At 48.8% G+C, this 25665-nt stretch overlaps 1 long non-coding RNA gene across 1 annotated transcript in view; it reads left to right on the top strand.

The window, feature by feature from the left end:
* LOC142929719 (uncharacterized) overlaps positions 1–25388 on the top strand; it is a 35273-nt gene extending 9885 nt beyond the window's left edge. Inside the window, exon 2 of the long non-coding RNA XR_012945875.1 lies at positions 22664–25388. This is a non-coding gene — a long non-coding RNA (uncharacterized LOC142929719). The remainder of the gene's footprint in view (positions 1–22663) is intronic.
* Positions 25389–25665: the final 277 nt, after the last annotated feature.

The raw sequence follows: 25665 nt of genomic DNA, 5'->3' as shown, positions 1-25665 counted from the left end.
TGTGTTTCTGTGATTGTTGGTGTGGTGTGTGTTGTGTTTGTGTGATTGTTGGTGTGGTGTGTGTGTTGTGTTTCTGTGATTGTTGGTGTGGTGTGTGTTGTGTTTCTGTGATTGTTGGTGTGGTGTGTGTTGTGTTTCTGTGACTGTTGGTGTGGTGTGTGTTGTGTTTCTGTGATTGTTGGTGTGGTGAGTGTGTTGTGTTTCTGTGATTGTTGGTGTGGTGTGTGTTGTGTTTCTGTGATTGTTGGTGTGGTGTGTGTTGTGTTTCTGTGACTGTTGGTGTGGTGTGTGTTGTGTTTCTGTGATTGTTGGTGTGGTGAGTGTGTTGTGTTTCTGTGATTGTTGGTGTGGTGTGTGTTGTGTTTCTGTAATTGTTGGTGTGGTGTGTGTTGTGTTTCTGTGATTGTTGGTGTGGTGTGTGTTGTGTTTCTGTGATTGTTGGTGTGGTGTGTGTTGTGTGTCTGTGATTGTTGGTGTGGTGTGTGTTGTGTTTGTGTGATTGTTGGTGTGATGTGTGTTGTGTGTCTGTGATTGTTGGTGTGGTGTGTGTGTTGTATTTCTGTGATTGTTGGTGTGGTGTGTGTTGTGTTTCTGTGATTGTTGGTGTGGTGTGTGTTGTGCTTCTGTGATTGTTGGTGTGGTGTGTATGTTGTGTTTCTATGATTGTTGGTGTGGTGTGTGTTGTGTTTCTGTGATTGTTGGCGTGGTGTGTGTTGTGTGTCTGTGATTGTTGGTGTGGTGTGTGTTGTGTTTCTGTGATTGTTGGCGTGGTGTGTGTTGTATTTCTGTAATTGTTGGTGTGCTGTGTGTTGTGTGTCTGTGATTGTTGGTGTGGTGTGTGTTGTGTTTCTGTGATTGTTGGCGTGGTATGTGTTGTATTTCTGTAATTGTTGGTGTGGTGTGTGTTGTGTGTCTGTGATTGTTGGTGTGGTGTGTGTTGTCTTTCTGTGATTGTTGGTGTGGTGTGTGTTGTCTTTCTGTGATTGTTGGTGTGGTGTGTGTTGTTTTTCTGTGATTGTTCGCGTGGTGTGTGTTGTGTTTCTGTGATTGTTGGTGTGGTGTGTGTTGTGTTTCTTTGATTGTTGGTGTGGTGTGTGTTGTGTTTCTGTGATTGTTGGTGTGGTGTGTGTTGTGTTTCTGTGATTGTTGGAGTGGTGTGTGTTGTGTGTCTGTGATTGTTGGTGTGTGTTGTGTGTCTGTGATTGTTGGTGTGGCGTGTGTTGTGTTTCTGTGATTGTTGGTGTGGTGTGTGTTGTGTTTCTGTGATTGTTGGTGTGGTGTGTGTTGTGTTTCTGTGATTGTTGGTGTGGTGTGTGTGTTGTGTTTCTGTGATTGTTGGTGTGGTGTGTGTTGTGGTTCTGTGATTGTTGGTGTGTGTTGTGTTTCTGTGATTGTTGGTGTGGTGTGTGTTGTGTTTGTGTGATTGTTGGTGTGGTGTGTGTTGTGTTTCTGTGATTGTTGGTGTGGTGTGTGTGTTGTGTTTGTGTGATTGTTGGCGTGGTGTGTGTTGTGTTTCTGTGATTGTTGGTGTGGTGTGTGTTGTGTGTCTGTGATTGTTGGTGTGGTGTGTGTTGTGTTTCTGTGATTGTTGGTGTGGTGTGTGTTGTGTGTCTGTGATTGTTGGTGTGGTGTGTGTTGTGTTTGTGTGATTGTTGGTGTGGTGTGTGTTGTGTTTCTGTGATTGTTGGTGTGATGTGTGTTGTGTTTCTGTGATTGTTGGTGTGGTGTGTGTTGTGTTTCTGTGATTGTTGGTGTGGTGTGTGTGTTGTGTTTCTGTGATTGTTGGCGTGGTGTGTTGTGTTTCTGTGATTGTTGGTGTGGTGTGTGTTGTGTTTCTGTGATTGTTGGTGTGGTGTGTGTTGCATTTCTATGATTGTTGGTGTGGTGTCTGTTGTGTGGCTGTGATTGTTGGTGTGGTGTGTGTGTTGTGTTTCTGTGATTGTTGGTGTGGTGTGTGTTGTGTTTGTGTGATTGTTGGTGTGGTGTGTTTCTGTGATTGTTGGTGTGGTGTATGTTGTGTTTCTGTGATTGTTGGTGTGGTGTGTGTTGTGTTTCTGTGATTGTTGATGTGGTGTGTGTTGTGTTTCTGTGATTGTTGGTGTGGTGTGTGTTGTGTGTCTGTGATTGTTGGTGTGGTGTGTGTGTTGTGTTTCTGTGATTGTTCGTGTGGTGTGTTTGTGTGATTGTTGGTGTGGTGTGTTTCTGTGATTGTTGGTGTGGTGTGTGTGTTGTGTTTCTGTGATTGTTGTCGTGGTGTGTGTTGTGTTTCTGTGATTGTTGGTGTGGTGTGTGTTGTGTGTCTGTGATTGTTGGTGTGGTGTGTGTTGTGTTTGTGTGATTGTTGGTGTGGTGTGTGTTGTGTTTGTGTGATTGTTGGTGTGGTGTGTGTTGTGTTTCTGTGATTGTTGGTGTGGTGTGTGTGTTGTGTTTCTGTGATTGTTGGCGTGGTGTGTGTTGTGTTTCTGTGATTGTTGGTGTGGTGTGTGTTGTGTTTCTATGATTGTTGGTGTGGTGTGTGTTATGTGTCTGTGATTGTTGGTGTGGTGTGTGTTGTGTTTAAGTGATTGTTGTGGGGTGGTGTGTGTTGTGTTTCTGTGATTGTTGGTGTGGTGTGTGTGTTGTGTTTCTGTGATTGTTGGTGTGGTGTGTGTTGTGTTTCTGTAATTGTTGGTGTGGTGTGTGTTGTGTTTATGTGATTGTTGGTGTGGTGTGTGTTGTGTTTCTGGGATTGTTGGTGTGGTGTGTGTTGTGTGTCTGTGATTGTTGGTGTGGTGTGTGTGTTGTGTTTCTGTGATTGTTGGTGTGGTGTGTGTTGTGTTTCTGTGATTGTTGGTGTGGTGTGTGTTGTGTTTCTGTGATTGTTGGTGTGGTGTGTGTTGTGCGTCTGTGATTGTTGGTGTGGTGTGTGTTGTGTGTCTGTGATTGTTGGTGTGGTGTGTGTTGTGCGTCTGTGATTGTTGGTGTGGTGTGTGTTGTGTGTCTGTGATTGTTGGTGTGGTGTGTGTTGTGTTTCTGTGATTGTTGGTGTGGTGTGTGTTGTGTTTCTTTGATTGTTGGTGTGGTGTGTGTTGTGTTTCTGTGATTGTTGGTGTGGTGTGTGTTGTGTTTCTGTGATTGTTGGAGTGGTGTGTGTTGTGTGTCTGTGATTGTTGGTGTGTGTTGTGTGTCTGTGATTGTTGGTGTGGCGTGTGTTGTGTTTCTGTGATTGTTGGTGTGGTGTGTGTTGTGTTTCTGTGATTGTTGGTGTGGTGTGTGTTGTGTTTCTGTGATTGTTGGTGTGGTGTGTGTGTTGTGTTTCTGTGATTGTTGGTGTGGTGTGTGTTGTGGTTCTGTGATTGTTGGTGTGTGTTGTGTTTCTGTGATTGTTGGTGTGGTGTGTGTTGTGTTTGTGTGATTGTTGGTGTGGTGTGTGTTGTGTTTCTGTGATTGTTGGTGTGGTGTGTGTTGTGTTTCTTTGATTGTTGGTGTGGTGTGTGTTGTGTTTCTGTGATTGTTGGTGTGGTGTGTGTTGTGTTTCTGTGATTGTTGGAGTGGTGTGTGTTGTGTGTCTGTGATTGTTGGTGTGTGTTGTGTGTCTGTGATTGTTGGTGTGGCGTGTGTTGTGTTTCTGTGATTGTTGGTGTGGTGTGTGTTGTGTTTCTGTGATTGTTGGTGTGGTGTGTGTTGTGTTTCTGTGATTGTTGGTGTGGTGTGTGTGTTGTGTTTCTGTGATTGTTGGTGTGGTGTGTGTTGTGGTTCTGTGATTGTTGGTGTGTGTTGTGTTTCTGTGATTGTTGGTGTGGTGTGTGTTGTGTTTGTGTGATTGTTGGTGTGGTGTGTGTTGTGTTTCTGTGATTGTTGGTGTGGTGTGTGTGTTGTGTTTCTGTGATTGTTGGCGTGGTGTGTGTTGTGTTTCTGTGATTGTTGGTGTGGTGTGTGTTGTGTGTCTGTGATTGTTGGTGTGGTGTGTGTTGTGTTTCTGTGATTGTTGGTGTGGTGTGTGTTGTGTGTCTATGATTGTTGGTGTGGTGTGTGTTGTGTTTGTGTGATTGTTGGTGTGGTGTGTGTTGTGTTTCTGTGATTGTTGGTGTGATGTGTGTTGTGTTTCTGTGATTGTTGGTGTGGTGTGTGTTGTGTTTCTGTGATTGTTGGTGTGGTGTGTGTGTTGTGTTTCTGTGATTGTTGGCGTGGTGTGTTGTGTTTCTGTGATTGTTGGTGTGGTGTGTGTTGTGTTTCTGTGATTGTTGGTGTGGTGTGTGTTGCATTTCTATGATTGTTGGTGTGGTGTCTGTTGTGTGGCTGTGATTGTTGGTGTGGTGTGTGTGTTGTGTTTCTGTGATTGTTGGTGTGGTGTGTGTTGTGTTTGTGTGATTGTTGGTGTGGTGTGTTTCTGTGATTGTTGGTGTGGTGTGTGTTGTGTTTCTGTGATTGTTGGTGTGGTGTGTGTTGTGTTTCTGTGATTGTTGATGTGGTGTGTGTTGTGTTTCTGTGATTGTTGGTGTGGTGTGTGTTGTGTGTCTGTGATTGTTGGTGTGGTGTGTGTTGTGTTTCTGTGATTGTTGGTGTGGTGTGTGTTGTGTGTCTGTGATTGTTGGTGTGGTGTGTGTGTTGTGTGTCTGTGATTGTTGGTGTGGTGTGTGTTGTGTTTGTGTGATTGTTGGTGTGGTTTGTGGTGTGTTTCTGTGATTGTTGGCGTGGTGAGTGTTGTGTTTCTGTGATTGTTGGTGTGGTGTGTGTTGTGTTTCTGTGATTGTTGGTGTGGTGTGTGTTGTGTTTCTGTGATTGTTGGTGTGTGTTGTGTTTCTGTGATTGTTGGCGTGCTGTGTGTTGTGTTTCTGTGATTGTTGGTGTGGTGTGTGTGTTGTGTTTCTGTGATTGTTGGTGTGGTGTGTGTTGTGTTTCTGTGACTGTTGGTGTGGTGTGTGTTGTGTTTCTGTGATTGTTGGTGTGGTGTGTGTGTTGTGTTTCTGTGATTGTTGGTGTGGTGTGTTGTGTTTCTGTGATTGTTGGTGTGGTGTGTGTTGTGTTTCTGTGATTGTTGGTGTGGTGTGTGTTGTGTTTCTGTGACTGTTGGTGTGGTGTGTGTTGTGTTTCTGTGATTGTTGGTGTGGTGTGTGTTGTGTTTCTGTGATTGTTGGTGTGGGGTGTGTTGTGTTTCTGTGATTGTTGGTGTGGTGTGTGTTGTGTTTCTGTGATTGTTGGTGTGGTGTGTGTTGTGTGTCTGTGATTGTTGGTGTGGTGTGTGTGTTATGTTTCTGTGATTGTTGGTGTGGTGTGTGTTGTGTTTGTGTGATTGTTGGTGTGGTGTGTGTTGTGTTTCTGTGATTGTTGGTGTGGTGTGTGTGTTGTGTTTCTGTGATTGTTGGCGTGGTGTGTGTTGTGTTTCTGTGACTGTTGGTGTGGTGTGTGTTGTGTTTCTGTGATTGTTGGTGTGGTGTGTGTGTTGTGTTTCTGTGATTGTTGGTGTGGTGTGTTGTGTTTCTGTGATTGTTGGTGTGGTGTGTGTTGTGTTTCTGTGATTGTTGGTGTGGTGTGTGTTGTGTTTCTGTGACTGTTGGTGTGGTGTGTGTTGTGTTTCTGTGATTGTTGGTGTGGTGTGTGTTGTGTTTCTGTGATTGTTGGTGTGGGGTGTGTTGTGTTTCTGTGATTGTTGGTGTGGTGTGTGTTGTGTTTCTGTGATTGTTGGTGTGGTGTGTGTTGTGTGTCTGTGATTGTTGGTGTGGTGTGTGTGTTATGTTTCTGTGATTGTTGGTGTGGTGTGTGTTGTGTTTGTGTGATTGTTGGTGTGGTGTGTGTTGTGTTTCTGTGATTGTTGGTGTGGTGTGTGTGTTGTGTTTCTGTGATTGTTGGCGTGGTGTGTGTTGTGTTTCTGTGATTGTTGGTGTGGTGTGTGTTGTGTGTCTGTGATTGTTGGTGTGGTGTGTGTTGTGTTTCTGTGATTGTTGGTGTGGTGTGTGTTGTGTTTCTGTGATTGTTGGTGTGGTGTGTGTTGTGTGTCTGTGATTGTTGGTGTGGTGTGTGTTGTGTGTCTGTGATTGTTGGTGTGGTGTGTGTTGTGTTTCTGTGATTGTTGGCGTGGTGTGTGTTGTGTTTCCGTGATTGTTGGTGTGGTGTGTGTTGTGTTTCTGTGATTGTTGGTGTGGTGTGTGTTGTGTTTGTGTGATTGTTGGTGTGGTGTGTGTTGTGTTTCTATGATTGTTGGTGTGGTTTGTGTTATGTGTCTGTGATTGTTGGTGTGGTGTGTGTTGTGTTTCAGTGATTGTTGTGGGGTGGTGTGTGTTGTGTTTCTGTGATTGTTGGTGTGGTGTGTGTGTTGTGTTTCTGTGATTGTTGGTGTGGTGTGTGTTGTGTTTCTGTAATTGTTGGTGTGGTGTGTGTTGTGTTTATGTGATTGTTGGTGTGGTGTGTGTTGTGTTTCTGGGATTGTTGGTGTGGTGTGTGTTGTGTGTCTGTGATTGTTGGTGTGGTGTGTGTGTTGTGTTTCTGTGATTGTTGGTGTGGTGTGTGTTGTGTTTCTGTGATTGTTGGTGTGGTGTGTGTTGTGTTTCTGTGATTGTTGGTGTGGTGTGTGTTGTGCGTCTGTGATTGTTGGTGTGGTGTGTGTTGTGTGTCTGTGATTGTTGGTGTGGTGTGTGTTGTGTTTCTGTGATTGTTGGTGTGGTGTGTGTTGTGTTTCTGTGATTGTTGGTGTGGTGTGTGTTGTGTGTCTGTGATTGTTGGTGTGGTGTGTGTTGTGTGTCTGTGATTGTTGGTGTGGTGTGTGTTGTGTTTCTGTGATTGTTGGCGTGGTGTGTGTTGTGTTTCCGTGATTGTTGGTGTGGTGTGTGTTGTGTTTCTGTGATTGTTGGTGTGGTGTGTGTTGTGTTTGTGTGATTGTTGGTGTGGTGTGTGTTGTGTTTCTATGATTGTTGGTGTGGTTTGTGTTATGTGTCTGTGATTGTTGGTGTGGTGTGTGTTGTGTTTCAGTGATTGTTGTGGGGTGGTGTGTGTTGTGTTTCTGTGATTGTTGGTGTGGTGTGTGTGTTGTGTTTCTGTGATTGTTGGTGTGGTGTGTGTTGTGTTTCTGTAATTGTTGGTGTGGTGTGTGTTGTGTTTATGTGATTGTTGGTGTGGTGTGTGTTGTGTTTCTGGGATTGTTGGTGTGGTGTGTGTTGTGTGTCTGTGATTGTTGGTGTGGTGTGTGTGTTGTGTTTCTGTGATTGTTGGTGTGGTGTGTGTTGTGTTTCTGTGATTGTTGGTGTGGTGTGTGTTGTGTTTCTGTGATTGTTGGTGTGGTGTGTGTTGTGCGTCTGTGATTGTTGGTGTGGTGTGTGTTGTGTGTCTGTGATTGTTGGTGTGGTGTGTGTTGTGTTTCTGTGATTGTTGGCGTGGTGTGTGTTGTGTTTCCGTGATTGTTGGTGTGGTGTGTGTTGTGTGTCTGTGATTGTTGGTGTGGTGTGTGTGTTGTGTTTCTGTGATTGTTGGTGTGGTGTGTGTTGTGTTTGTGTGATTGTTGGTGTGGTGTGTGTGTGTTGTGTTTCTGTGATTGTTGGTGTGGTGTGTGTTGTGTTTCTGTGATTGTTGGTGTGGTGTGTGTTGTGTTTCTGTGACTGTTGGTGTGGTGTGTGTTGTGTTTCTGTGATTGTTGGTGTGGTGAGTGTGTTGTGTTTCTGTGATTGTTGGTGTGGTGTGTGTTGTGTTTCTGTGATTGTTGGTGTGGTGTGTGTTGTGTTTCTGTGACTGTTGGTGTGGTGTGTGTTGTGTTTCTGTGATTGTTGGTGTGGTGAGTGTGTTGTGTTTCTGTGATTGTTGGTGTGGTGTGTGTTGTGTTTCTGTAATTGTTGGTGTGGTGTGTGTTGTGTTTCTGTGATTGTTGGTGTGGTGTGTGTTGTGTTTCTGTGATTGTTGGTGTGGTGTGTGTTGTGTGTCTGTGATTGTTGGTGTGGTGTGTGTTGTGTTTGTGTGATTGTTGGTGTGATGTGTGTTGTGTGTCTGTGATTGTTGGTGTGGTGTGTGTGTTGTATTTCTGTGATTGTTGGTGTGGTGTGTGTTGTGTTTCTGTGATTGTTGGTGTGGTGTGTGTTGTGCTTCTGTGATTGTTGGTGTGGTGTGTATGTTGTGTTTCTATGATTGTTGGTGTGGTGTGTGTGTTGTGTTTCTGTGATTGTTGGCGTGGTGTGTGTTGTGTGTCTGTGATTGTTGGTGTGGTGTGTGTTGTGTTTCTGTGATTGTTGGCGTGGTGTGTGTTGTATTTCTGTAATTGTTGGTGTGCTGTGTGTTGTGTGTCTGTGATTGTTGGTGTGGTGTGTGTTGTGTTTCTGTGATTGTTGGCGTGGTATGTGTTGTATTTCTGTAATTGTTGGTGTGGTGTGTGTTGTGTGTCTGTGATTGTTGGTGTGGTGTGTGTTGTCTTTCTGTGATTGTTGGTGTGGTGTGTGTTGTCTTTCTGTGATTGTTGGTGTGGTGTGTGTTGTTTTTCTGTGATTGTTCGCGTGGTGTGTGTTGTGTTTCTGTGATTGTTGGTGTGGTGTGTGTTGTGTTTCTTTGATTGTTGGTGTGGTGTGTGTTGTGTTTCTGTGATTGTTGGTGTGGTGTGTGTTGTGTTTCTGTGATTGTTGGAGTGGTGTGTGTTGTGTGTCTGTGATTGTTGGTGTGTGTTGTGTGTCTGTGACTGTTGGTGTGGAGTGTGTTGTGTTTCTGTGATTGTTGGTGTGGTGTGTGTTGTGTTTCTGTGATTGTTGGTGTGGTGTGTGTTGTATGGGTGGGGAGGCGGTAGTGTAGTGGTTAGCGCGCTGCGCAAACGAACCCGGCGACCCGAGTTCGATTCCCGCTCAGGGCCAACACGAGTGACGATTATTTGAACCGGCCCTGGGCCTCCCCTAGGTCGACTCGATGCGTAAACATCGCCAATGGGGAGACAAAGGCGGCCAGGCGTGGTTTCTGGCCACCCACTTTCTCGTGCGCCGTGCCGGCCTTCATAGGCGCTGCTCGCTCACAGCGCTTGTCCCAGCAGTCTGTGCAAGCTGTACGGGGTGGTGGATCTTTTCTTTGTTACATGGGACACGGGAGTCGTCATGGGTCGTTTGTATTAAGGTTATTGAGCGCACACGTGTACACGACAAGCCCCGTTGGCAAACTCTGCGCGGGTCCCGTGATTGGGCGATTTGACCATACTTCACCACGCTGGTAATTGCGGGTGTGGGAGGCATAGGCGCATGAGAACAGAAGTGCAGTGCATCAGTGGATCTTGTCTGCGCTGATCACCACGCGGGCCCCATGTCCTGTAACACGCATGGTGGTGGTCGCCCATCCAAGCACAGCCTCAAGCTGGCTTAGCTCAGAGCGCCGTGATGTTAATTCCTTCGCCTGGTATGCAGGAGGTCGTCGGTTCGATCCCGACCCTGACACCTCTATACACTATTTGGGGTTTGCGTGTCCCTCTCCGCGTGGTCGTGTGGGTTATCTTTTCCGGGTCCTCCCGTTTCCCTCTCCACATTTAGAATTTAGAAGTAAACATGCGTTTACGTTTACGCAAACAATTATTTGGTTACTCTTTGGTTCTTTCGGTAAAGTCACGGAGAAAGAAAATAAAATAAATTGGTTGCTATAAATGTCCACACGATGAGTAACTTCGTTGAGCTATCATTTGTGGCCACGTCGCTTCTGAAAAGGAGGAACATAGCTCAGTGGGCCTTGCCTGATAAAATAAAATAAAAACTAGTTTTAGTTTAGATTCACAGCTCTGACGAGATTTGACCGCATTCTCGATGGTTTTGGTGAGAGGCTAACATTTTTAGTTTCGGTACACAAACATTAATTTTTTTAAGGTCACACCCTGCTGATGAGACCCTGAAAGTCTCAACCGGTCATGACTTCGCCCGCTCAAACAAAATGCTGATGAATGTTTTTTTTACGGATGTAACTACTGTAGTACTGCATTTGTACTGAGTGGAACGGACCAATTCATGACCAGGTGGCCAATATATGCACTTAAAGCACACGGATTATTGTATCCATCTGTGCTTCGCGTTGATGGCTACACGGTACAGCGTGGTGGGTTTTCTCCGGGTACGCCAGTGGCCTCCCACACGAAGCCAAAAACAAGACATGGAATCGGCCAACCATTCCAATGTAGCAGGACCCTCTCCGAAAAACGGTCTGGAGACTCGAGGCTTTGCTGAGCAAAAACGGCGCTCAATGTTAAGAAGTATTTGCATGCTTTGTGTGGGAATGCACCCAAAGACCGATGATGATCATCATCATCATCACATATAACGCATGGTACACACTGTATGAAGGGCTTCCCCAAACTGCGTGGGGGTTATTTAACCCTACTTCACGCTGGGAATGACAAGGGGACTGTGTATATCAAATAAAGCCATGACGCTTGTGATAGTGGTGGTGGTGGCGGAGGTGATGTTGACGTTTGTACACGCGAGTGTCAATACGATTTTAAGGAATTGCAGTTTTGCTTGTGAGGTGGTGGTCACCATACAAAGAGATTCAGGATCTGGTGGACAGGGAAGGGTTGTGTGGATGAGGGGGGGGGGGTGAGTGGTTGGATGGGCGGAGTTAGTGATGGGGAGGGGCGAGAGGGAGTGAGGGTGAGGAGTGGGGTGAGTGGGGGTGAGGGGCGGGGTGAGGGGTGGGGTGAGTGGGGAGAAGGGGCGGGGTGACTGCGAAGGGAGGGGAGGGGATTGCAGACCAGAGGCTCATCTCTGGCTTCACAGCTCAAGTGGTTGGTGGTGACACTGAGATGGTGGTTGTTGTCTTGCACCGCCCATCTTACCGGGCCAAACCAAGCGGCTTAGATATGGGTAGAATAGTAAACACTATATATACGCACACGCACAGATTAAAAACAGACCGTGCGTGTTATTTTTAGCACGTTTATTTTAAGTGGAGATCGTCTGCCACGCAATTTGTTGGCCATGAGCATAATCATTCGTTGACTATTTAGAACAATAATAATAATTAAAAGGGCAAAGCGGCGACGGCGCAGTGGTTCGCAAGCATTTGGCCGAATTAACGATGTCCGTGAATGATACGTTCACCGAACGAATCAAAGATGGAATGAATTCGTTCACCGAATGCCCCGTGACAACAATGAACCGTCTCGTTCAATCATTACATTTCGTGACGATACGTGCAGGTATCGGCCGCATTCATCGAATGAATCGCGACACGAAATAAAAAAAAACACACGTGCCATTAATTAACTCATTCAAACGCATCGATGAACGAAAGCACGTGTAAATTCGACGGCCGCATTCATTGAAAAAGTTAATTGTCAATGATTCATCCGGAATCATTAGGAAATTAATAAAACGATATTATGTATTGTTACAACCAACGAATTATAATTAATTCAGTGAATTAAATGTGCTGCGATTGAACCGTCTCACTCATTAATTGAACGAATGAATGACGATTAATAACCATAACGATGCATTCATTAAACTTAATCGCCAATGTAAGCGATTAAGTTTGTGTAAGCATCCACTTATTGAATTCACGTAAATGTAAATGCAATGAATGAATGAACCGGACATACGAATGAATGGCCACGTTTCAGTCATTCGTGGAATGAATAACGGATTGTAAATGCAGCAAGCACATTCGCTTTGTGCTTGGAGCGGCCATCAGGGATGGAGGGGCACGGACTCCGCAGGAAGGAACAAAGACAAAGATCCCCCGTACAGGCTTAACGATCAGTTGGGGAAAGTGCTGTCAGCGAGCACCTATGAAGGCCAGAACGGTACAGGAAGCGATGGGTGGTCAGACCCACGCGCAGCCGCCTTTGTCTTTCCATTCCTGATGAGTACACACCACACCAGATACTCATTTGCGGCTGAGTCGTCCTAGGGGAGGCCTGGTTGTTGGCAGGTTAGCGGGAATCGACCTCGGGTCGCCGGGTTCGTAGCGCAGAGCGCTAACCGCTACACCACCGCTCCCAACGAGACGTGCACACTGACACACAAGGACAAAGATCCCCCGTGTAGCCTCAACAGACGGTTGGGACAAGTGCCGTTAGCCAGAACCTGTGAAGGCCAGCACGTCACACGAGGGGGTGGGTGGCCGACACCACGCCAGGCCGCCTTTGTCTCGCTAGTGGCGATGTTTACACACCGCACCAGGTACTCATTTGAGGCTGAGTAGACCTAGGGGGAGGCCCGGGACCGGTTCAGATAATCGTCACTGGTGTTGGCCGTGAGCGGGAATCGAACCCGGGTCGCCAGGTTCATAGCGCAGCGCGCTAACACTACACTACCGCTCCCCACATGCAACAACAACAACCGCCATTCGTCACTAAGTGGCGGTGACGTCACCACGACGCTTGTGCCAGGCTATGTGCACGTTGAGGCCACGTAAAGTGTCGAATGCCCGCTGGCATGAGGTCACGGGGCAGACCCAGGTGCCACGGGTCGACTGACTGAGATGACCGAGATGACTGGCTGATGCACCACCTGTGCCCCCTACTGTGCCAACTTGCTGTGCTTTAGCCACCCGGCGCTCCGCTCGATGTTGTGAGGGTCGCTCCTCCGCCCTCTGTTGTTGTTGGAAGGCGACTGCCTCCAACTGCCCAGTGGCGTCCTTCATGAGCCTCCTCCACAGAGGCCGATCTTGACACCGCTGGTACCGGTCATCGGCAAGTCCACTCAGCTCCACATCCTCCTGTACCACATCACTCCATCTCTTCTCTAGCCCGTGCCACGCCCGCTTAGCCCCCTCGATCTGGCCAAACAAAAGCTATTTGGACATGCGGTGATTGGGCATGCGGGCTACATGACCCAGCAGCCTTGCCTGCCAGAGGTGCTCACCGATGGCACTTTGTCCAGATCTTTCGAGGAATTTGTGAGCTCCTCACACAATCCAGCCTGGTTAAACCCAGGATGGATCGCAGGCAGGCCAGCCTAAATGTTTCTAACCGGCGAAGATGTTCCATTAGGGGGGTCCACGTTTCACAAGCGTAGAGAAGGGAGGGAATGACTTAGCCTAGAAGACCTGAAGCTTCGTGCGGAGCGACAGACCAGGTAGCTTCCACACAGCGTTACGCAACCAATGAAAAGATAATGCTGCTCGACTGATTTGGAGTGAGACCTCTGCTGTTAAACTGGAGTCGGTCATAAGCACACTACCCAGGTATGGGAAACTCTCCACTCTCTCCACAACTGCCCCATCACCGATTGGGAGTTGTGGGGGTGGAGTGCCCGATTGTACAAAATACCCAGGCAGGTGCTTCGTTTTGGTGGGGCTGATGGTAAGCCCCACCTATTAGTGGCACACTCAAGTTTCAGCCGCAGCGCCTCCAACTGCCCAGTTTCAGCTGCAGCGCCTCCAACTCCTCCTCTGAGTGAGCTGCAATTACCAGGTCGTCGGCATACATAAAGTGATTGACCAATAGGGAGCTATCCCTTAACCGCAACCGGGCATCGATCAGCCTCCCATTGTATCTGTACCAAATGGGAATTCCTCTGGTACAGCTACTGAAGGCTTCAGAGGACATCCCTGTCGCACCCCAAGGTGTACGGGGAATGGCTCTGACTCCCGGCCACGTAGTTTTACCCGGGCCTGCTCACCATCATGAAGGTCCTTAATGAACATGAGCAGAGGGTCAGGAACTCCGAAAGCACGAAGAACAACCCAGAGCGCAGGCCTACTGATGGTACCATAGGCCTTGACCAGGTCAATGAAGCAGAGATGTAGGTCTTGTTGGAATTCCCTACACCTCTGCTGTAGCAGACGGACAGAAAATATAGCAATTGTGCAGGACCGCCCTTTCTTGAAACCGCATTGGAGCTCCGCAAGCCTCTCCTCAACGTGCCTAGCAAGGCGATGTTGAATAATCCTTGCCAGGACCTTTCCCGGCATACTGAGAGATGCCTCTGTAGTTGTTACAGTCTGTGTGGTCCCCCTTCTTAAAGAGGGGGACCACCAGGGCATCCTTCCAATCCTGCGGAACCCATCCAGTGACCCAGACTGTTATGATGTCATGTAGGGCAGTCTGCACACAAACGCCACCCTCCCTCAGCATTTCGCTTGGGTGATCATCTCTGCCCACTGCCTTTCCTGGTCTCAGACTCTCGATCGCCTTCAGTACTTCCTCAACAGATGGCACCTCAGCCAGCCACTCACAGGGTGTGACGTCCAATATTTTAGGCACCGCAGCCTCATCAGGGTTATCCCCACTTTGTCCCACGATGTTTTCCAGGCTGAGGGATTCCCCCTCCCCCAGGATCTCACAGAAATGCACAGCAAATCTGCAAACCTGTTCCTGGGGGTTGGAGATTGGATCACAATTCTTTCCCCTAATTATGGTAATAGGTGTGGTGCTGCAGGTTACTTTTTTGATGGAGTTAAATAGGGATTTGTGATCGCGGGCCATTGAGGCAGACTCCATCTCCTCAGCAACCCGCGACCACCACCCATCCTTGCAGCGCCTCACGGCTCTCCGAACCTCCGAGCGAAGGCTTCGGTAAGCCTCCTCATTCTCTGACGTGGGGTGCTGTAGCCGATGAGAGTGGGCCTGTCGCTTTTTCTCAGCCAGCCTGAACACCTACCATATAACAGCCAGGGTCTCTGGGGAGGTCTGGACCATGTACCCAAAGCATCCATTGCAGCTACATGAGCCACAGTCCTAAACCTCGCCCATTTCCCCTCGACATCAGGAGGAGTGGGGGATGATGCCAACCCCAGCCGCAAGCGATGATGAAATTCTCGCTTGCTGAGACCATGCCACTATGGGGTTGAATGGGGCCCTGGGTGTACATCCACCACCGGAGTGGAAGAATGGCAGGCGCATCTTACAGATGACAAGTCGATGGTGAGTGGGCAGATCAGCTACATGGTAGGTCCTGGTATCAAGGACATGGGCCCGCATCCGTTGTTCCTTCACTATGTAGTCCAGCAGATGTTCTTGCTTGGACCCGGAATGCATCCATGCTGTTGTGTGGATGCGCCGATGCCGGAACAGCGTGTTGGTAATTACAAGCCCATGAGCTGCACAAAAATGTTGCAGCCTCCTGCCGTTGTTATTGAGCTGATCTGGCCCATGCCTTCCAATCACTCCAGACCAGGTGCGAGCATCATGACCAACTCGGGCATTGAAGTCACCCAACAAGATGACTCTATCCCGAGGGGCCACTTTAGCTAGCACCTGTGACAGGAGGTCATAGAAGGCATCTGACTCATCGGCCTTGCCTACATCCCTCCATGGATGTTCGTCTTCGGTGGGGGCATAAGTAACCACGACCACCACTCCTCGCCTCTGGTTGATGGGAAGATGAGCCCCAAGTAGCCTGGGGCTTACAGCTTCCCACACCTCACCGCCATGGTCCCACACCCCCTTCATTCTTTTATTCAAAAGAAGACCCACACCCTGTTGTTTGATAGTCTGCTGCCTCGAGTACAGGACTGTCCACCCCTCATGGTGGCTGGAGCCAGAGCCGGTCCACCGGACCTCCTGAATACCACAGATATCCAGGCGGTACCGGTCCAGCTCCCGACAGAGGAGTGGCAGCCTCTCCTCCGCAGTGAGCATTCGAACATTCCACGTGGCCACCCGTAGTGGCTTTTTGTTGTTTCTGGAGGAGCCCCGAGGGTAAGGATTCAGTCTCCTGGCTCCGCCAAATGGGGTTTGGCCAGGAGTCATCATAGACGCCTGTCCCCCCAGGGCCTCCGGCACAAGCTTAATAAAAAAATTAAATCGTGGTTTGGTGGTAATTAATTGAAGGTGGAGGGGTTACCAGCCCCTCGCACCCATCCAGAGCCCCCATTTGGCCGCTGTGGTGGGTACAAATGCCATGAGGGGAATGGCCAATCTAAATTGGCCCTCCCCTCATGGCATTGCCCACATCAGCGTTTCCGTCCGGCACCAACGAGGAGGTAGGGGGTTGTTTTTGCCGGACTACAAACACACACACGCAGACATACAGACACACACACAGACACACACACACGCAGACATACACACACACAAAACAAAGACAAAGATCCCCCGTATAGCCTGAACATACTGTAGGGGCAAGTGCTGTTAGTGAGCATCTATGAAGACCGGCACGGCACACGAGAGGGGGTGGGTGGCCAACACCACGCCCGGCCGCCTTTGTCTCCCCAGTGGCGATGTTTACACATTGCACCAGGTACTCATTTGAGACTGAGTCGACCTAGGGGAGGCCCAGGACCAGTTCAGATAATCGTCACTGATGTTGGCCGTGAGCAGGAATCGAACCCGGGTCGCCAGGTTTGTAACGCCGCGCGCTAACTGCTACACCACCGCTCCCCCATACACACAGATACACACAGACACACACGTACACACACAGGCACACACACAGGCACACACACAGACAGATACGCACAGAGAGACACAGACAAAGACATACACAGACACACAGACATACAGACATACACACATACACACACATACACACAGACAGACACACGGAGACACACACAGACACACGGAGACAGATACACACGGAGACACACATACACACGGAGACACACATACACACACACAGACACACACATACACACACAGACAGATACACACAGAGAGACACAGACAAAGACATACACAGACACACAGACATACACACATACACACACAGATACACACAGACACACACATACACACAGACAGACACACGGAGACACACACAGACACACGGAGACACACATACACACGGAGACACACATACACACACAGATACACACGGAGACACATACACACACACACAGACACACACACATACACACAGACAGATACACACAGAGAGACACAGACAAAGACATACACAGACACACAGACATACACACATACACACACATACACACAGACAGACACACGGAGACACACACAGACACACGGAGACACACATACACACGGAGACACACATACACACAGACAGATACACACAGAGAGACACAGACGAAGACATACACAGACACACACACAGACAGACACACATACATACAGACAGACACACACGCGCGCGCGCCTCGAAGGACGTGGACCCATTTAACTCGTCGCCCTGCTGTCGTGCCCCATGTTCGTTCCTCACCGCTCGCGACCAGCCTGAGCCACTGTCGTCGTGAGCGGTTCGACACGGCAACAGACACGTCAGATTAACATCACAATACTATATTGATCACATTCATATAACCGTATTCTCCCCCTCCTCTGTGTTTTAAAGGAAAAGGGGGCTTCGGGGATGCGTCTTACTTTCCGGAGTGTCTTATGACTTAAAACGTTCGTGACCGCAGGGATTCATATTCTTGGTTCTTTCGGTAAAGTCACGGAGGTAGAAAATTAAAACAAAAATAAAAAATCAGGCGGAGGTGAAGGCCGCTTGTGTTGCGATCGCAAACGTGACTTTACCGAAAGACACAAAGAATATGAATCCCAGACCATTGTGAACCCCCCTGGCTAGATGGACGCAGACCTCCCGATTTCCATATCGGTCATGGAGGTTATTTTGACCAAACTTCTCCTCGCAGGCTCAGATATCACCAAAGATGTGCTTTTGTTTGTTTAGCAATAGCATGGACTCGAACTCAGGTTGACCGGGTTCACAGCGTGGTGTGCTCACAACGTGTCCGTGTCAACAGCGCGTCGTCTCCGTCTCACAAAGAAGTGTGTCATCACAATGTCAGTGACCAACTTGCCCGATCTCGTCTGATATCTCCAAAGCTCAGCAGGTGTTGAACCTGAATAGCGATGGAACGGGTGGCCTGGGTGTTATGGGCCGCTGCGAGGCCACGTTATGGGCAGCAGATGTCGCGTGCATCTGAATCCATTGTTGTACCGTATGTATATGCTCCCCCTGGCCGGCTGTCCCCAACTCGACGCATGTGACCAGCGTGGTGAAGTATGGTCATTTAACCGCCGCGATCCGCACGCCTGAATCCAGAAAGCGGAATGACGACATGGCTGTCTGAGTATGCACGCATACGTACAATACTTGAAATAATAAATATTTAAACGTGAATATAGAAACCACGTAACTTCCTCGTGTGAGTAGAAAACAGCTTGGGCTTTGGACACAAATTAACCCGATGGGGTTTCAGCTTCTTGGTTATTTCGGTAAAGTCACGTAGAATGAGAATAAAACAAAATCAGACAATAAAATTCTCACGACGTTTCGGCCACAACACAAGTAGCATTCTTCAGGTGAAGGAACAGAACTGTCGGGACGACAGAACCAAGAAGATGAATCCTTGCAGTCACGAAAGCTTTAAACCGATGGTGTTTGTGAACTCAGCTGGCGTTCAAAGTGTGGGTGGGGGGGTTTCTTTTGTCAGATTTCAGACATGATGTGATCATGTGTGGGAGACGCAGTGAAGCACGTGTGTGCGTGTGACGTGGAGAGATGTGTGTGTGACCTGGGTTGTGTGTGCGTGTGACATGGAGAGTTGTGTGTGTGTGGGACATGGAGAGATGTGTGTGTGTGTGACCTGGGTTGTGTGTGGGACAGGGAGAGTTGTGTGTGTATGGGAGATGGAGAGTTGTGTGTGTGTGGGACATGGAGAGTTGTGTGTGACATGGAGAGATGTGTGTGTGGGACATGGAGAGTTGTGTGTGTGTGTGTGTGACCTGGGTTGTGTGTGTGTGTGGGACAGGGAGAGTTGTGTGTGTATGGGAGATGGAGAGTTGTGTGTGTGTGGGACATGGAGAGTTGTGTGTGACATGGAGAGATGTGTGTGTGGGACATGGAGAGTTGTGTGTGTGTGTGACATGGAGAGATGTGTGTGTGTGACCTGGGTTGTTGTATGCGTGTGACATGGAGAGTTGTGTGTGTGTGTGACATGGAGAGTTATGTGTGTGTGACCTAGGTTGTTGTGTGCATGTGACATGGAGAGTTGTGTGTGTGTGACATGGAGAGATGTGTGTGTGTGTGTGTGACCTGGGTTGTTGTGTGCGTGTGACATGGAGAGTTGTGTGTGTGTGGGACATGGAGATGTGTGTGTGACCTGGGTTGTGTGTGTGACATGGAGAGTTGTGTGTGTGTGACATGGATAGTTGTGTGTGTGTGGGACATGGGGTGTTGTGTGCGTGTGACATGGAGAGTTGTGTGTGTGTGGGGCATGGAGAGTTGTGTGTGTGACATGGAGAGATGTGTGTGTGTGTGACCTGGGTTTTTGTGTGCGTGTGACATGGAGATATGTGTGTGTGACATGGAGAGAGTTGTATGTGTGTGTGACCTGGGTTGTTGTGTGCGTGTGACATGGAGAGTTGTGTGTGTGTGGGACATGGAGAGATGTGTGTGTGTGGGACGTGGAGAGTTGTGTGTGTGTGGGACATGGAGAGTTGTGTGTGTGTGTGACATGGAGAGTTGTGTGTGTGTATGGGAGATGGAGAGTTGTGTGTGTGTGACATGGAGAGATGTGTGTGTGTGTGTGATATGGAGAGTTGTGTGTGTGGGACATGGAGAGATGTGTGTGTGTGGGACATGGAGAGTTGTGTGTGTGTGTGGGACATAGAGAGTTGTGTGTGTGTGGGACATGTAGATGTGTGTGTGTGTGGGACATGGATATGTGTGTGTGTGGGAGATGGAGAGTTGTGTGTGTGTGTGACATGGAGAGTTGTGTGTGTGTGTGGGACATGGGGTGTTGTGTGTGTGTGTGACATGGAGAGTTGTGTGTGTGTGGGACATGGATATGTGTGTGTGTGTGGGACATGGATATGTGTGTGTGTGGGAGATGGAGAGTTGTGTGTGTGACATGGAGAGTTGTGTGTGTGTGTGGGACATGGGGTGTTGTGTGTGTGTGTGACATGGAGAGATGTGTGTGTGTGGGACATGGGGTGTTGTGTGTGTGTGTGTGACATGGAGAGATGTGTGTGTGTGGGACATGTAGGTGTGTGTGTGTGGGACATGGATATGTGTGTGTGTGGGAGATGGAGAGTTGTGTGTGTGACATGGAGAGTTGTGTGTGTGTGTGGGACATGGGGTGTTGTGTGTGTGTGTGACATGGAGAGATGTGCGTGTGTGGGACATGGGGTGTTGTGTGTGTGTGTGTGACATGGAGAGATGTGTGTGTGTGGGACATGTAGATGTGTGTGTGTGTGTGGGACATGGATATGTGTGTGTGTGGGAGATGGAGAGTTGTGTGTGTGACATGGAGAGTTGTGTGTGTGTGTGGGACATGGGGTGTTGTGTGTGTGTGTGTGACATGGAGAGTTGTGTGTGTGTGGGACATGGGTATGTGTGTGTGTGGGAGATGGAGAGTTGTGTGTGTGTGTGACATGGAGAGTTGTGTGTGTGTGTGGGACATGGATATGTGTGTGTGTGTGTGGGAGATGGATATGTGTGTGTGTGGGACATGGATATGTGTGTGTGTGGGACATGGAGAGTTGTGTGTGTGGCACATGGAGTTATGTGTGTGTGTGGGACATGGATATGTGTGTGTGTGTGGGACATGGATATGTGTGTGTGTGTGGGACATGGGGTGTTGTGTGCGTGTGACATGGAGAGTTGTGTGTGTGTGGGGCATGGAGAGTTGTGTGTGTGACATGGAGAGATGTGTGTGTGTGTGACCTGGGTTTTTGTGTGCGTGTGACATGGAGATATGTGTGTGTGACATGGAGAGAGTTGTATGTGTGTGTGACCTGGGTTGTTGTGTGCGTGTGACATGGAGAGTTGTGTGTGTGTGGGACATGGAGAGATGTGTGTGTGTGGGACGTGGAGAGTTGTGTGTGTGTGGGACATGGAGAGTTGTGTGTGTGTGTGACATGGAGAGTTGTGTGTGTGTATGGGAGATGGAGAGTTGTGTGTGTGTGACATGGAGAGATGTGTGTGTGTGTGATATGGAGAGTTGTGTGTGTGGGACATGGAGAGATGTGTGTGTGTGGGACATGGAGAGTTGTGTGTGTGTGTGGGACATAGAGAGTTGTGTGTGTGTGGGACATGTAGATGTGTGTGTGTGTGGGACATGGATATGTGTGTGTGTGGGAGATGGAGAGTTGTGTGTGTGTGTGACATGGAGAGTTGTGTGTGTGTGTGGGACATGGGGTGTTGTGTGTGTGTGTGACATGGAGAGTTGTGTGTGTGTGGGACATGGATATGTGTGTGTGTGTGGGACATGGATATGTGTGTGTGTGGGAGATGGAGAGTTGTGTGTGTGACATGGAGAGTTGTGTGTGTGTGTGGGACATGGGGTGTTGTGTGTGTGTGTGACATGGAGAGATGTGTGTGTGTGGGACATGGGGTGTTGTGTGTGTGTGTGTGACATGGAGAGATGTGTGTGTGTGGGACATGTAGGTGTGTGTGTGTGGGACATGGATATGTGTGTGTGTGGGAGATGGAGAGTTGTGTGTGTGACATGGAGAGTTGTGTGTGTGTGTGGGACATGGGGTGTTGTGTGTGTGTGTGACATGGAGAGATGTGCGTGTGTGGGACATGGGGTGTTGTGTGTGTGTGTGTGACATGGAGAGATGTGTGTGTGTGGGACATGTAGATGTGTGTGTGTGTGTGGGACATGGATATGTGTGTGTGTGGGAGATGGAGAGTTGTGTGTGTGACATGGAGAGTTGTGTGTGTGTGTGGGACATGGGGTGTTGTGTGTGTGTGTGTGACATGGAGAGTTGTGTGTGTGTGGGACATGGGTATGTGTGTGTGTGGGAGATGGAGAGTTGTGTGTGTGTGTGACATGGAGAGTTGTGTGTGTGTGTGGGACATGGATATGTGTGTGTGTGTGTGGGAGATGGATATGTGTGTGTGTGGGACATGGATATGTGTGTGTGTGGGACATGGAGAGTTGTGTGTGTGGCACATGGAGTTATGTGTGTGTGTGGGACATGGATATGTGTGTGTGTGTGGGACATGGATATGTGTGTGTGTGTGGGACATGGAGAGTTGTGTGTGTGGCACATGGAGTTATGTGTGTGTGTGGGACATGGATATGTGTGTGTGTGTGGGACATGGATATGTGTGTGTGTGTGGGACATGGAGAGTTGTGAGTGTGTGTGTGGGACATGGAGAGATGTGTGTGTGGGACATGGAGAGTTGTGTGTGGGACATGGAGAGATGTGTGTGTGGGACATGGAGAGTTGTGTGTGGGACATGGAGAGTTGTGAGTGTGTGTGGGACATGGATGTGTGTGTGTGTGGGACGTGGAGAGTTGTGAGTGTGTGTGGGACATGGGATGCTTGGTGTGTAGTGCAGCCGTTAGCGCGCTGCGCTATGAACCCGGCCGGCCGACCTTGATTCCCGCTCACGTCCAACACCAGTTACGATTCATCTGAACCGGTCCTGGGCCTCCCCGAGGTGGACTCAGCCTCAAGTGAGTACCGGGTGCCGTGTGTAAACATCGCCACTGGAGGGACAAAGGCGGCCGGGCGTGGTGCTGGCCACCCACCCCCTCGTGTGCCACCGTTCCGGCCCTCGTAGGCCCTCGCTAACAAGAACTTGCCCCGACAGTCTGTCAAGGCTATACGAGGCGAGGTCTTTATCTTTGGAAACCGGAGCACCCGGAGAAAACCCACGTCTGTGTGTGTGTGTGAGAAGGGGGTGGTGGTGGTAGTAGCTCAATCCCATGCAGATGGAACAGATGTTGCGGGGGGGGGGGTCCACATTTGCTGTACCGCCCTCTCCTGGTGACCCTGGGCATAATCTCGTCACCTCGACGCCTCACAGGGGGTGGTGGTAATGGAAGTTTTCGCGACATTTGTGTACCACGCGTGAACCCTTCGCTGTCTTCGCAGCGCTCCATCGCAGGTGCCACGTGCATGGCCACCGCCGTCGCCCGTTGTGAGCCGGGGGGGGTGTGGGGGGGGCGGCCACTGACGGGAGGAGTCTCGGCAACACGGCGGAGTGGCGTGGCCCCGGGGGGAGGAGAACGGGAGGCATTTATGTTGAGGCCAAGTCTACCTAGGGGAGACCCAGGCCACGTAAAGGTACAAACTTAGCGTTGGCACCGGTGTTGAGCGTGACCAGGAATCCAACTTTGGTGTGGTCTAATCGCCACATCCATCAGTTAATTGTGTAGGAATTCGCACACACACACGTACACACACACACGTGCATAGAGCGCACAAATACGCGTGCGATTTACACGCCACCCACCCACGCACACACAATGGCATCCATAACAAACGTGACCGGGTCATCAGGCAAACTTAATTAACGCGTAATTAACCTCGGAGCCGAGCGCGTTAGTTAAGTATAGACCATTTAGGTCAATTACCCGCGCCTTGATTCATTATTAAAGGCATCGGTGTGTGTGTGTGGGGTGCTCGGTAGCATCTCGTCTGCTCGGTAATACTGATCTAAGTGACCATGAGACCAGGGTTTATAGACGTGGGATATTCGATTCGTATAAGTAATCGATGACTGTTTATTTTCCTCCACGCTGTGTTCAACCACTGAAGGTTGTAACAGGACACTCACCCACTCGTACATCCACCTACTGACTCACCCACTCACAGACCTGCCCAGACTCTCTCACCTACTCACCACACTGCATGTCACAACAGCGCACTCACCCACTCGTACACCCATCCACTCACTCACTCACCTACTGACTCACCCACTCACTTGCCCACACACGCTCACCACACTGTGGATCACAAAAGCACACTCACCCACTCGTACACCCACTCACTCACCTACTTATTCAACCACTCACACACTTACACACTCATACACTCGTACACCGACCCACTCACTCACATACTGACTCAACCACTCACTCACCTACACACTCACACTCGTACACCCACTCACTCACCTACTGACTCAACCACTCACACACTGACACACTCACACACTCGTACACCCACTCACTCACCTACTGACTCAACTACTCACACACTTACACACTCACCCACTTGTACACCCACCCACTCACTCACCTACTGACTCAACCACTCACACACACACACCTGCACACACTCGTACACCCACTCACTCACCTACTGATTCAACCACTCACACACTTACACACTCAGACACTCACACACCCACCCACTCACTCACCTACTGACTCAACCACTCACACACTTACACACTCACACACCCACTCACTCACCTACTGACTCAACCACTCACACACACACACCTGCACACACTCGTACACCCACTCACTCACCTACTGACTCAACCACTCACACACTGACACACTCACACACCCACCCACTCACTCACCTACTGACTCAACCACTCACACACTTACACACACACACTCGTACACCCACCCACTCACTCACCTACTGACTCAACCACTCACACACTTACACACTCACCCACTTGTACACCCACCCACTCACTCACCTACTGACTTAACCACTCACACACTTACACACTCACCCACTTGTACACCCACCCACTCACTCACCTACTGACTCAACCACTCACACACTGACACACTCACTCACTCACACACCCACCCACTCACTCACCTACTGACTCAACCACTCACACACTGACACACACACCTACTCACTCCACTAGGTCACATCATTCCTCAGGTTCGTCTCATCTTGCTCAAATGAAACATAATCGACAGTATTATAATTTTCAAAGTGCTGTTTGTTACTGGCCGCTTCACCTTTTAGACCTGCAGTCAGCAAACGCGTAAAAAAACTATCGATTAATTATAATCGGTAGAATAATCAGAAAATACGAACGTTCTAAAGCATAGCACATATAAGGCATGTGCTATGAAGGTGGGCCACTGCCCGAAACGTCGCCTATTATATATTTCCTTTTAAGACCACAGTGTTTTTGACTACTAAACCTTTTGCCCGTCCAAGGACGGGTGTATTGCAGTAAATGTGAAACTTGCAAGCGAAAAGCAGACCGCGACGTGATAGTCATTGCATCAATTCGCGTGTAATTTGTAAGGGCGCGGTTACACAGACCTATTTAATTTAAAGGTTTATAATCCCTTGTTCATCATGACGTCCTTTTTACTTCGATGTCTCAACAGCGTTACGGAGATCACGTGACGTGAGGGTTCTGCCTTTGTAGTGAGGGTTGTGAGTTGACGCTGAGGAGGGGGGAGGAGGCGCCTCGCCCCCCCCCCCCCCATGTGGAGTGACGTCACCCGCTCATGATTATTAATGAGGGGGGGGGTTCAGTTCAGTTTATTTTGGTATAGCACTGTGAGCCATTCGGCTCTTGAATCGGGTGCAACCACAACAAACAAAAAAACACGAACAAGAAAAACATCTTAAAGTGACTATGTGACTGTGCAAACAGAAAATCCATGGAAAAAAACCCAGCAAAAATATTCCTGAAAAAAAATCACCGTACACCAACAACGCTATGTGCAAAAAAATCCCAGTGGGATGCAAGTCAAACAACAACAACCACAAGAAAACTTAGATTAAGGCCATCAGTCTAACTCCGTACTACAACAAAACAAACATGTCCAAACCAAAAAACTTTTCCAAATCACCAAAAAATAAAGCCATAATTGCAACGTAACAGTGCTCACAAGGACTGTGACCGATTTTTTTTTACAATAAACTACATAAATAACATGTAACACCAAATCTTAGAGCCATAGCTGGCTGCATGTGTTACTCCACAACAACAGAAGCATCGGGCGGAGTATCAAAATTTTCAATGCACCTTTAAGATCAGCACGCTAAATCAAAATACAGATAATACTTTGCAGCGTCATCCGGGTCCATTTGGAGGACGTCACCTGCTCATGAATATTAATGAGGGGGCTGTTCGTTGTGGAGTAATGTCACTTGCT

Source organism: Petromyzon marinus, chromosome 33, assembly GCF_048934315.1.
Source record: "Petromyzon marinus isolate PM22_M1 ecotype Great Lakes invasive population chromosome 33, UKy_Petmar_22M1.pri1.0, whole genome shotgun sequence".
Lineage (NCBI taxonomy): Eukaryota > Metazoa > Chordata > Hyperoartia > Petromyzontiformes > Petromyzontidae > Petromyzon > Petromyzon marinus.
Note: the sequence above shows the minus strand (reverse complement) of the source record. Positions and strands in the feature narration are given on the sequence as shown.